Here is a 14,219-nt window from a genome sequence, read left to right on the forward strand (position 1 = left end):
GGGACAAGGCTTTGCACATCAGGGACAGTGTGAGTCCTGGTCAGATAAAGGTGTAATCAATGAAGACTGAGTGATGTGGCATGGAGAGGGGCTCCTCGATCTGCAGTGACATTTTAAAGGCTGCAGCGTTTTGTCCCCTGCAACAGCTTTTGGTGAAAGTGTTGCTCCCTTCCGGCACAGACTGGGAGAGAGGAGAGGTGTGAAATACAGGAAAATTAGTTGCAGAATGTGCTGGGCTCTAACTAGGACACAGAAGGAGAGAAGGAAATTACTTACCATGTGCAAAAAGCACAAACTCTTGTTTGGATTGAAAGTTCTAGACATGAATTACATCCAACTTGTCTGAGGTAGGGTAGGATCCACCCACAGGTATCTGCTGAGTCAGACTAGGATTCAGTTGAATCCTGCCTAGTATGTCCATACCTTCACTAATTATCCATCTGCTTTACTGTCAATTGGCATGTCTAGACTGCTCCTCTGACCTGATACGGGTATTTCCAAGGTATAAGATGGAACTTGTCCTAAAAGGGGACAGGATTCCCTGTTCCTGTAGACCGTAAGGTGATTGCAGGGTGATTCACCTGTGATACACACAGCATTTTACACCACTGATGTCTAAAGTGGTCTGAGGCAAATCCTAAACCTCTGCTTAAGATCCAGTGAAGCAATTTTAGCACCTCATCTGCATCCATCTTCAGGTACCTGATGAGGCAGGACAGCATTTCCTAGGTAGGAAGAAAGAAGAACTATGGGGCCCACACCTTCCGAAATGTTTATGTAATAGAAGGAAGGTTGAATACTTCAAGGATTTTGGCCTATATTGTCTGCCCCCCACCCACTCCCTAACCCCTTCCATTTTGGGCTGATTCAGATATGTTAGGAGAATATTGTTTGACAGTAAAAATAGCACAGAGAAGTGAAATAAGATGAATGTGAGTATGCTGCATTTGCTTAGGGCTGTAGATCTCTCAGCAATATCTAGGCCAAATCCTGGGCACCAATGTGTTGCACAGAGCTCAGCGCTCAGCAATCACAGAGCAAAACGCCCACTCCAAATTCAGACAAGAAGTAGGAAATATGTATTAAAAAGCACAAGAGGATTTAATACCAACTGACCTTTGCAGACTAAAAATCCACTAAAAGACCTTTGTAGCCCAAAGGCTACATACTTCATAAATTATATTTTCTCAATTATGGCTTTCCACCTAAACAGGCTGCAAGGGGAAGTCCTGGAGACAGAAGAGGTGAGGACATCAGAGGGCACATTTCACTTCTGGCAGCTAGAACTGACCACAGAGTATAAGGCTGAGCTGATTCAGGTAACCACAGAGTAAAACAACCGCAGAGTAACGAAAGTAAGCTAAGAGTTAGAGGTAAGCTACCCATAGACAGACAAAAAGGGGCAGTTGCTTTTAGGGTAGAATGCTAAAACTGCTTTGTGGTCCTCCAGGCTCACCACTTCCTGTGGTATTACCCGTGGACATAGGGAACTGATTATGCTCTTCCTGTTTGCAGCCACTTATTAGGTACTTGGAGGCTATTTTTGTACCTGCAGTTAATCTACTCTTCTTTAGACTAAACAATCTTAACTCTTCCAGTCTTTCCTCATAGGTCATGTTTAGTAAATTTGAGGGATTCTAGTTGCTTTTATCTGTGTGCTCTTTCCAAGTGTTCTGCATCTCGCTTCAAGTGTAGTACCCAAACTGAACACACTACTGCAGCAGAGGCTTTGCTTGGGCCAAGCAGAAGCTGCCTCATACCTTACAGACAAACGATTTTTTACAAACATGTTGTTTGGTTTTTATTATTATTTTGCAACATAGTACAATCTATATGTGATGCGCTGTCTAATTCCAACTGAGAGGATCCTGGATATTGGATTGATCTCTGCTGGTCCATCTACACAGCCCCCATAGCTGACCAGAAGCTTGAGGGAATTTTTTTTCTGTTGAGTTTCCAGTAAGTTATTTAGAAAGGAGAAGGTAGGTATTTTGAGGCAAGGGAGAGGATAGCTTATAAAAACTTAACATTACCAGAGCAACTACCAGGTCAGACATAGCACTGACCTAATTTACGATCCTGTCTCTGCTAGTGGCATGAAGGAGACAGTAAGGCTGCAAAGATATTGAGAGAAAAGGAAAATAAAAAGAAATAAATACATTTATAAAAGATTGCTGTTGGTAGAATGGAGTGAAAGCAGATGTAACCCAGTGAAGTTCAGACCCTGAAGTAATGTTATCTCTTTTACTTACTGAGAAAAGTGAGCAATGCCAGTGAAAAAGTCTCTGGCTCCAAAAATCACTTTTTATGATTCATGCATAAGAGAAATAAGTCTTCTTTGGGAACAGACTTTTTCTCATCATTCCTTCTTCTTTTAAAGAGCTACTCAGGAGCCTTGCCTATCTAAAATACATTTCTTTGCTTCCTAGTTCCTGTCCCTTGTTCAGCAGTACTTTCCCTTCAGTATTAAGAACTCTAACTATCTGCTGTGAGGCTGTGTAAGCAAGCAGGCACAACATGAAGCTCTGTTGCTAGACATAGATTTTTATTTGAGATTATCCAGGGTGGTAAAATTGTACAGAATGGGTGGTTGAAATCACTCATAGTCCTTAGATAAGAGCTCCCACTCATTCTTTTGATTAAAATGCTGGAAGTTTTTGGAAATTATCTAATTTCTCCCAGTTGAGCAGTTAACCTTTGCTGAGATTGAGGAGAACTTGGGTCCGGTCCACCTTGTACAGACAGCGTGGCCAAATTGTCACCATCAGGTCAAGGCAGAGCCTTGCACCTCTCAAGATCATTTTCTGCTTTCCTAATGATCTTATGTATTTTGAATGGCTGCAGTCTCCTGTATTTTTTCAGCTCTCTTCCTCCCCCTTGACCCAGCTGTTGTACACCAGACTCTCTTTCCTCTCTGCAGGTGTTTTATCTCCTTCCAAACTGTTCCCAGGAAAGAGGAGTGCAGGAGAAAATCATTCCTATCTCCCTGACTCTCCTTTCACTGGGTTATATCTGACTCGCACGCATAGATCTTGCTGACCAAGTGAAAATCTTATCAGCTGGCCCTGACAACGTGTCATGTCCTACTCTGCCCTGGGCTTGCCCTTAGGTCTCTGCAGTAACCAGAGCAATCACCACCTTGCAGCACAACTAGTGAGTGACCTTAGAAGCACTTGAACATTTGCATATTACTGCATACATAAAAATAATAATAAAAATCAGTGGGATGTGGGGTGGTGTGGAGTACCTCTTATCAACAGGCTTCACAAAAGCTCCTTCATTTGTTTATAAGGAACTGCAGACCAGAGATGCCTGGATTTGCAGACAGGAAGGGTGAGGGGGGAAAACACCTCCACTTGTTTTCTCCTTTGAGCAACAACATTTCTCTTAACCTTAACCAAAGAAGGTAGTGAAGCCACTTGGCAAAAAGACTTGTGTTAAGTACCTTGGCTGGAAATGTTTATGCTTGTTCCTGTTAACACAGAGAGTATTCTGTTCCATGCATGCCGAGGGGAGAGAGGGGAAGAACTCACCACCCCGTGCAGCCATTCCCCTCACTGCACTCCTAAGACATGTCTGGGCAGGAGTTTGCCCACAGACAGTAACTGCTGCCTGCAGGGAGGGATGCTGGCTTCAGCTACCCATCTGTCCTCCTGCCTTTCTACCTAGTCTGCCAAACACAGCCCCTTGAGAGGGACCACCACCATCAGCCAGGGCAGGGGAGCTTTACTGCTCAGATGGAAATTATCTGAGCCATGGGATGGGGATGTCTGCAGCCCCAATGAAGCCCAGGTCAAAGTATGGCCATGGCAGTACGGGATGTCCTAGCCACGGAGACCCAACAGAGATCCTCTGAGAGTGAGCCCTGGACCACAGGCTGGAAAATGCCCAAGACACACAGAACGGAAGAAGCACAAGCTTTTTGTTCCTGCTGAAGAAGCACAATCTCTATATTTCCTGCTGTAACCCTGCACTGAACCTCATCTGCTTTAGGGGAAGGTGGGTTTACTGTATGGGGCCTCCTGTTCCCCCAGGGACACACATTTCCAACTGTAGATTATTTCTTTGCTTTTGATTATCCCACCTTCTGCCCCAGCTCAGCTCCCTGTGCCTCCTGGAAGGATGCACCCATCTCAAACACCTACACAGAGGCAGCAGTAATGTGATGGTCCCTCTGTAGCTCTGCTCTCAGACTCCGGTGTCAGCCAGAAACACAAGCAGAGCCCTGTGGTGGTCTCAGCTGGAGATGCCCTTGGCAGAAAAGGGCTGATGGCAAAAAGCAAAAGAAGATGAAGGCCGTGGGGTTGGCAGGGGACCTGTAGGATCACCATGCCATGTTCACAGTGCTGCAGGCAGTGACCTTCTCAGCAGAGCTCAGTGAGCAGTGACAGCCTGTGGTGCTTCTCAGCTTCTGGGACTGTGGGATGAGAAGCCCTGGCTGCCACCAACTTTGTGGGATGGCAGGGAGTCTTTCTGACTTAGCAGGAATTGACACAAAATCCTGGCAGGAAGGAAAACAAATACCACCCCTGGGTACATCCAATGTGGAGAGTTTGTATCCTAGCAAGATGACACACAGCTCATTAGGGAAGTTGAAGAAGCTTTGGCTTCTGCACTGAAAGGTCATCTTTGCAAGGAGCTGTGATCTGAACAGGGTGCACTCATGAAGGTTGAAATCCCTGTTGGGTGCCAGCCCTGCACCAAGCCAGGCAAATGGATCTGCTCAAAGGAAGACTGAACTTTGAGGTACAAGAGTCACTGACACTTGAAAATGCTGAATTTCTGTGAAGAACTGAGTTTCTAGGGACAATATTAAGTAAATATGATATTGGAGGTTTTGTAGTAGCCAAACTACATGTGGCATGAAGATGTTGAAAGGTGGTGTAAATTAAAGTAAAATTGTCTATTGCATTAGTTTTGCTTGAATATAATTGTATCATCTGTTTTGTAAGGTGGAACATTTCTATCAAAGATATGCTATGGAAAAGCCAGATGCCATTAATGATGGTTACTTACTTAAAGTACCTCTGTTCCCAATTTGTGAGATAACTACTTCTGTTATTAACAAAAGGTGGCTGACTCAGCACCCAGTATGCGGTGTGATGTTTGCTGGGATGGGATGCCAGCCTGGGGCAGCAGCTTGGGTGCATGGTAAACTTGCAGTGGAGAAGCTGTTTGTACCTGCAGAGAGTCCTGTTCTCCTGGTCACCCAATAAACACTGTACTGAGATATGGTTAGTGAGTCACTTTCACTGTTTCTTCCTGGCTAGGGTTTGGTTTCTGCTTTTGTGGCTTACAGGATGAAATATCAATAGAAAGGCTTTTATGTGACATTCTGTGTTATTGTTTAGGAATTCATTTGTGAAGAAGGAAAAGGCAGTCTCCAAATAACAGAAGATTTTGGCGGATTTCCATCTGCAGTGGAAATTTAGAACTTCTGAGCTCTTGTTTCCTTTGGAAATATGAATCAGCGTGCATTGCCCTGAATATGAGCCCTAGACACATCTTTATGTCTGACTGGTATCTGCAGAAGAGTAGCCTCACATCTTAGCTGGATACAAAAATAACAGCAACTATAAAAATTAGTAGAGTGGACCTGGTAGAAAATCAGTATGTATTATTATGAAAGCAAATTCATGAGAATCTTCAAGTACACAGTTTTGCTTCTCATTTTGACTGTCAGGTTATGCAACTGTATTCTTTCAAATACCAATAGAGTCTGTGTAATTATCTTTTGGGGGGCTAGAATAAAATAAGATTGATGACATATTCAGTTGATGGTATATGGTTTTAAAATATAAAATGGAAGTCTTGATTTATGGAAAGCTGTTCAAAAGTACAACATAAATCTTAGCTCAGATGTGGAGTTTAAAAATTCTATCTTTAAGCAGGTTAAGCCTCAGGAGGTATTTTACTAGAGCTTGGTTAATTATCTCCAGACTAACACACAATTTTTTTAGAAAAGTTAACGTAACTATACAAAAAAGAAACATAACTATTAAATGAACACATCAGTAGACTGTTGGGCATGGTCTTTAGAAGTCTTTAGTGCCTCTGTTTTTTTAACTGTTTCAGGTCCTTTTTGAGAAATGTAAATGGCACATGTCCGGGTGACCAGCACAAGGTATTTAAAGGGCCAGATGAATGATATGTTCTTAAGAGATTTTGCATGTACTTGAATTTCAGCATGTACTTTGCCTAATTGAAAATATAAATGTTTTCAATTCAGCAGCTGAAAAGTGCTCTGGTACTTAACAATGTCCTGCTGTAAGGCACAGCCATCTGAGGTGATGTGCTCTCTCCTGTTTTAGGAAATGAATCCCTGAAGAGGAAAGCCATACAGAAGACCCAGGCTTCAATGTCATCTGTCGAGAGAAGACTGAGTGTATTGCAGGTATCAGCTGGGCACAGCCAGAGGTCCCTCACAGTACTGGCATCTGGACTGAGTCAAATAATAAGTACCCTGAAAAAGTTGGGATCTGAAGTCCCGAGTTACCCCTGGTAACACCTCTGCTCCAGGCATTTTATTTAATTTGAGTCAATGAAACACCAAAGAGTATACATTGACCAGTCTCTAAAACACCAAAGAGTCCCATGGCACCTACTCCAGAGAAGGCTTATAAGGATAATCAGATACTGTAGGACTTGTGGGATATGGAGAGGAATCCCATGTGCACAGCTTTAATAAAATGGCTGCGCTCATCTGGCATCTTGCTTTACATTGCAAAACTATGTGTAAGTATTTTGAGAGATAGAATAACAAGGGATTAACAGGGATTTAATATCCCTGTTGACTGTGTAGTGATTTGTTTTCTCTACCAGTGGGCCTGTGACTCATACTTGCCTAGCCAACTCCATGTGGTATCCACAGGAGAGATTTTTATGTACATGTATTTTTTCTCTACATTCCCCTATACTCACTCCCAAGGTATTTGCTACTCAGCCTCTCTCCTCCCCCTTGCCTCACTCCATGATGGAAAACTAAAGATTTAAAATCTTAAATCTCAGCAGTGCGAATTTCAAAATCATCAGCTTTAATTATTCACAAATTCAGTACTTCAGTCTCCTTCTCTTACCCATCCACCTATCACGGCTGGCTGTGCCATGTCTCCTTTCCCCTCCTTCCACAGGGACTTGTGCAAATGAAGTGGACTGTATCTTTGAATGAAGCTCTGGTTGTAGCATGACTGCTAAAAATATTAGAAGAGGTACGTTGGCTGTCAGCTGCTCGAGGTATGCCAGAGGAAAGCTCCCCACACCCACCTCAGTGCTCACAAAGCAGACCAGGGTACAAAACTTGTTTGAACAGAGGTATTTTAAGACATTGGCTGCATACCAGTTATTGCTTAGTCCTATTCATTTTGCAGTACACTCTCTGCTGCTATGTATTAGTAATCAAAGAAAGCTAAAAGCAAAGCATAGATAACAATCTATCCTGGCGTGAGTTTTAGAAGATGAAAGAGCTTTGTTATTCATGCCTCAATAACAAGCTTTGCATTCCTGTCCTTGCACCGGCTGCATAGGAACCACACTAGCAAATAGCAGCACTTTCCACCTTTCAGGTTCCCTCAGTGATTTTCTTCAAATGAAGGCAAGTCTGAGTGGAGAAAATCTATAAGGACAACTGAAGGGAAACACAAGCCACATTACTCTTGTCCAAGTCTAGACAAAAGTGAAAAAAATCTCAGCACTGTAACCTCTGTCCTTGTGCAGTGAGAAGGCAGAAGGCTCATAGCACAAGAAGAGGATTGCAGAGATGCTGTCAAATTGCCAGGTGTGAATGTGCTAAAAAGGAGGACTGGTCTGTAAGATCTTGTGTTTTCCTGTAACCCTGAAGATTTTAAAGCAAGGCCAGAGTTTGTCCTTTGCCATCAATTTCTCCAGAACTGGCAGTGGTCTGTGAAAGCCTCCACCCTCAGCATTTTCCATCGGGCCCTGTGCAGTCTGGTCCTGCAGTTCTTGGACTCCCTCTATGTATCTTTCTGGCTGCAGATCTCCCAGAAGGCACATCTCTTTCCAGTCTGCCCACAGCTCTGGACTAGTCTGATTTAAGTAATTGGCCAGAGCCAGACAGTCTTCTTAGTAAACAGGAATAAATAGTGATTCATTGTGGTTTAGATTAATGGATTTTCAGAGCATGTAGATTAAAATCTTGGAATCAAAGAATTCAAAGAGAAAACAAAATTTGGCAGCAGGAAGCCTTAGAACCACTTCAAAATCTTTAATCTATATGTCAGCGATGAGATCCAAGAGTTGTCCTGCCTCTTGGGGGGTTCCAGGGCTCTGGATGTTTCCTCTGGAATTGACCAACACATGGAAGCCCTGGATTCTGCTCTGTATCTACTGCAAAGCTGCTGCTAGAGCTCCCTGGGGGAAAAAATCTCTTGAATACATGGGAATTAGCCCTCTCCTTCAGTTCATATCTGTTCTGCCAGGGGCTGCTAAGTCAAACATGTCTCTCTTCCTCTTTGAATGGCTCTGCTGCTTGTGAATCAATTCCTTTTCTTACTGGAAACCAGTCTAATAATAAGACACGTTATTTCTCTGACTAACTACTGCCTTGGCTGACTGTTTAATTTACTTTATTCCTTCATTTTTGGGAGTGAGGGGGAGAAGAGAGTGGGCAATGATATGCAATATAACAGATTTCAAAAATATTTGCTGTATATAGTCATGACTTTTCATGACCTCTAGTGCATTAACAACCTCCTCTGGGAACCAAACATGTATCAGGCTATCTCGTTTGAGCAGAGTGCAGACTCAGTCATCTGATGCCAAAGCAGAGGCCATGAGCTTGGAAAGAACCTTGCTACAATGGAGAGGCAAACTGTGAGAGTGAAGAAACTTTCATTACCAGGATTTGACATCCTATACATATACACATGCATATACAAAAGACCCTATGCTGAAATGAGCATTTCAATCAGTCCAAAAGGTGACCTTTCTGCTTGCTGAGAAATGGAGAATACGTTGGAATTAAGCCATTAAAAAAAAAAAAATCTAAGAAGAATTCTCTCTGTGTTTCATGGTTACCTTTCCCAAATATGAGCTATTGATTCTAGTGTATTGATTTCCTTTTGCCAATGCTGTGTTGACTTTGATTTTTTAAATTCCCAAACAGATGCTGTACTCATTGGAAGGTACTTACTGGAGGGGTGGCTCAGCCTAATGGACATAAATCAATCATACCTCCGTTCAGTTAGCACTTTTCCTAGAAGGATTTGCTTGCTGTAGGGAAGTTCTTTGACATGGTTATCCTCTAACCTTAATATTGGATCCCCATGTCCTGGTTTTGGCTGGGATAGAGTTAATTTTCCTCCTAGTAGCTGCTACAGTGCTGTGTTTTGGATTCAGTGTGAGAATAATTTTGATAACACACTGATGTTTTGGTTGTGGCTAAATAGTGCTTGTCCTAAGTCAAGGACTTTTCAGTTTCCCAAGCTCTGCAAGTCAGGAGGTGTACAAGAAGCTGGGAGGAAGCGCAGCTCATCCAAAATATCCAAAGGGATGTTCCATACCACAGAACATCATGTTCAATATATAAACTGTGGGGTGCTGGCTGGAAGGGACTGATCGCCGCTCAGGTATGAGCTGGGCATTGTTCAGTCAGTGGGTGGTGAGCAATTATACTGCACATCACCTGTTTTGCTTGGGTTTTATTCCTCTCTCTCTCTTTTCTATTACCGTTGTTGTTACTGCTATTACTATTATTATTATTACATTTTATTTTTTTTTTAATTATTAAATTGTTCTTATCTCAACCTACGGATTTTACCTTTTCCTGATTCTCCTTGCTATCCCACGGAGGGGCGTTTGGAGTGAGTGAGCAGCTGTGTGTTTACCAGCTGGGGTTAAACTACGAGACTCCGTGACTCTGTCCCTGTGACTACCTGGAGCATCTCTCGGCAGAATCCTCTGCGGTTGGCCATCAGCCAGAAGAAAGCCTCCCGGGTGGATTTCTCCCTCCCTGATGATAGCCGCAGCCACTCAGCCCTTTCTGACGGCCCCTCCCTCTCCCCTTGTGACCTCCCAAAAGCGCACACAGCTCCTGCTTTGCCTTGGCTCTGCTCCTCTCCTGTGGCTTCTCACCCAGGGGAAGCCGGGACCGAGGCACGCCGCCTTTCCAGGGAGATGGGGAAGGGAGCTGCTTGTCCCCACCCGGGCGGGGCTGCACCACCCCTGGGCACGGTCGGCGCTTCCCCGGGGCCGCTGATGCAGCACCATGGAGAGAGGAGCGCGCCCGCCGGCACCAGGGAGGGCAGGGAGTGGGGAGCGGGGGAGCGGGCGGGCAGGAAGCAACAGGCATGGGATTCTGTCAAGCAACGAGGAGCAGCAGCACAACCCTCACGCAGCCCGACCCCCTGCAACCTGATTTAGGATGTGCATAAAGCCGTGGTGTTGGCCGCTGCGGGATCTAGCACCAAGTGCTCACCCCTTAGGCTCAGGAGAAGCCTGGGCTTGGCTGCCGTGCATATATCTGGCTCGTCGACTGGTAGCAATAAAACAGATAGTGTGTTTTCCCTGGCCGCAAGTTTCTGTATGGTAAGGGACACTCCCAAGTCAGTCCTTTCCTGCTCTAGGTTGAGTTCTCTGGGAAAGCTGCTAGTGTCACCCTGAAGCACGACTGGAATTGCTCTCCCCACCCTGATGAACACAAATGATGTTTGACTACAGAAGGCTGTTCCGGGTACAGGTGCTGCAATAGCAGTTGTCTTGTTTCAGCTTCCTTCCACTGTTTAGGTTCATTGCAGCATCAGCATCATGAAAAGGCTCTCTGAATCTGCTTGCCGATGTGACCCAGAACACCTGGGCATTGTCCTTTCTGTGTTGGCTACCATCAGAGTAGCACTACTTGACCCATGATGCTCCATCAAAAGAGGCACTGACAAGATGTCAGCAGAAGATCTGAGGCTCAAAAAAGCAAAGGTTCAAGGAAGCACATTTCTTCTGCTTTCTTGTACACCTCCCTGAACTCATGGCATGGAAAACCAGAATGCACATGAAACAGTGCCACAGGCAAAGCATATCAAATGCCAAACTAATTGTTTGAAGAAGCCTAGAAGATGCCCTGACAGACTAAGGAAGTGTCATAGGAAAGGGATGTGGACACAACTCGGTTTGCTAGTTACAATTCTGTATTTTATGTGAACGAAACAGCTCTCTGTAGCATCATCAAAATCAAAATAACTGAAGTGTCTAAGCAGTGCTAGACAGCTAAAAGATAGTTCTTGTCAAATCTGTTTAATTCTGTGATTGTAAGAATTCAGAATTATACACATTGAGAGGAATGAGAAGAGAGGTTAACTACTGTCTGTGGAGTACTGAGGTGTTAGCAGGAGGCAGGGTGGGTGGCAACTCTGGCATAAAAATTCAGTATCTTTTTGGAGTCCACAAATCCAGAGCTTTAGTTCCCAGCCTCACTCCCTGAAGGGTCTTTGTGGACCTCTCTTACTGATAAGGACTGAGCAGTGAATCAAAAGTTACTGGTTTCCTTAAACAATATTGTCTCACTGCTAGTTTTAATTTGTGGTATTTATTGACTGTGTGAGTTTATGTCTGTGAGTAATGGTCCCTTGGTTTTGATCATATAATTTCCATGAGTGTTTCTGATGCACTGATAATCATAACCAACTTAACTGAAGAGACAATGTTCCCAGATAATATTTAGCTTGAAGCTTGTTGTATTTGTGTCAGATTTGATGAATGACTTTGTTACATATTTCTCCCAAAGCAGTTGATTTAATAAAAGATATTGCTTCTTCCCACAAACACTACGTTAAATGAATGTAACTACAAAGCTATTACTATTCAGGATCTCCCTCCAGGATCTTTCAGTGGAATGTTTCAGTCACTGCAGCAGAGCACACTGTGGCTGTACCATGTGAATGTGCGTGTACATTTGGCAACAGCCCAGATAGCTTTGGACACTGTGCTAACATAGATTTCCAGAAACACGAACCCCTTGAGATCTGTATGTGAGCTCGGTTGCAGAAGCTGAGCTCTTATTGCCTTGGCTGTGCTCCTATCAGCACAACTAGTCTTTAGCAGAAAGTCAGTTCTGGTAAATACCTACATACTACCTGTGACCATGGGGTAACACTGCTCAAAGAAAGACCTCTGGAGCCTGTTTGTTTGCTTGATGTGAAAAACAAGAAAAAAAATATCTTAAATGCAGAAACCTCTCCTGCAAAATCCTCACAAAATTGCAATCAAACCTTTAATGAGTGAATGAATCTGCTTTGGAGAAGAAGGGACTTATGATATAACATATATATCATAATATAATACTAATGTTACTGTTACTGCTAATACTTTCTGTAGGGTAACCTGATAGATAGGAATGGAATGAGGAACTTGTGTAAGTTATCTTTGGCTATAGGGAAGATTGCAAATAGATTCCATAAAAAGATGAACACACAGAAGAAAAAGTTATATTGCCAGCCCTTCCTGGTGTCAGTATGTCAATTATGATGGTACATTGAAGCTCTGAGGACAGAGATGAGAGTTCATTACTTCTTTAACATGAGCATTTTATTGTTTTACAACGTAGGACAGAGTGAGAGTGCAAAGCTCTTCCACTGTGGAACTCTTGTTTTCCTCAGATTATCAGGAGTTTATGTTTAGCAGATTTTCTAAACTAAATACCTCACTCCTTCCCAGTAGTGTTTATGCTACATGTAACATTACCCTTTCCTGGTGCCTGCACTAGCAAGTTAAAATTAGACTTTCTAAATGTCATTACAGCAGCTTATTACTCTCTAACAAGAGTACGCTACTTTTATTTATTGTGAATTTCTTGTCTGTGTTACTCTCAACAACAAATAAGCAAAATCTTACTCAGATGCTTAAGTATATATTTAAAGGATGCACACATAACGTGCATATTTTGTTTATTCAAGTTTCAATCAACAAGTGATCAAAATAATAGCAGCAATACAAAGTGGCAAATAGATTACTGATAGCTGATTATTCTGGAAGTAGCTTTTGTACTACTAATAATAGCAATAATGGTAGTTTCAGTTACTTTACATTGCTTTAAACAATGCCTGAGAAGAAGAGCTGGGGTTTTTTTTCTTTAAATCTTGGAGCAAATAATCCATAAATAGTTATTTGCAAGGATAAAATATTCACTTTTAAAAAGTATGTGTGAGTTTCTATGCCTTTTAAGTAATTTTTGATAAATGGCATTCTTTAAAAGAAGTAAAACTCTTCTCATCCATTCACATCCCTCGTGTGATTCTTGATGGTTTGAAGTAAAAGGTGTATAAAATGAGGTCGAGTTTTATCTCAATATCGTCTGTATGCGTAAGGGTAGATCTGTATGTTCCAGCATGTAGTCTGATATGTCAGGGGCATGAGAGGCAAAAAAAGGTAAGGATCTGTAATAACTCCAGGTTTCTATGTTTCCATATGTATGCAAGTCTATGACCCTGTCTTTGTAATATGGTAACAACCATGCAACAGTACATTTTATATCTCGTTCAACCACTGGCTGTTAATATCTTAGAATTGTGCTTGTTTCTGGTCTCACAAAAGCTTTGGAGGACTGGTTCTGTCTAGACTGGATTTCTTTTCTGACTCCCTAAAATACCAGTGTCTTAATGCATTTTTCTCTACTCTAGTCTGACTCCATCTTGCTAGTGTGCTGCCCACATCCAGGAAAGACGAGTCCCTCTGCCCATGCCGTCATGAGTGCTTATACAGTTTCACTGAAAAAAACATCTTGCCTAGTGTCTTAAGGCAAATAGAAAACAAAACTCTCAATTTACTGCTTTATGTACAGAGCAAAACACATTGCATAGTACACTTTTAGTTAGTCCCTGTCTCTGAGAAAAGCTGTTTTTAACATAAGGCAAGAAATCCCCATTTGTTTTTACACTCTAATAGATGGCTGACAAATCCAACACTTTCCATTAAAACGGACATTCTGGAACAGCACACCTTTTATCTTTAAAGTTAAATTAGTAGCCTGTGATACAGCAGGTATATACACACACACTTAATTCCCAGCATATGAATATTTGCATAGTATTCATTGTTGCAGTTATGTGCTATCTAATTTGTGTGGATACTAAAAAGTGCATCAATATCTGTCACAAACCTTGCTATCTTTCCCCCTCATGCCATCCAGCAAGCAGGATGCTTATTTTTGCACGGAAATCAGAGCTGCAAGATAGTTTAGTCCATTTCTCTGCTAACAGTGGTTTGATACTGATAGT

The 14,219-nt window shown here is 42.6% G+C and overlaps 1 protein-coding gene across 1 annotated transcript in view; it reads right to left on the bottom strand.

Moving 5' to 3' along the window:
• The window catches only part of CLDN10 (claudin 10), a 59,074-nt gene that overhangs the window by 44,326 nt on the left and 529 nt on the right, over positions 1 to 14,219 (bottom strand). The window lies entirely within an intron of this gene.

The sequence above is a fragment of the Manacus candei genome, unplaced genomic scaffold (assembly GCF_025592945.1).
Source record: "Manacus candei isolate 608988 ecotype Guabito, Panama unplaced genomic scaffold, ASM2559294v1 h1tg000014l, whole genome shotgun sequence".
Taxonomy (NCBI): domain Eukaryota; kingdom Metazoa; phylum Chordata; class Aves; order Passeriformes; family Pipridae; genus Manacus; species Manacus candei.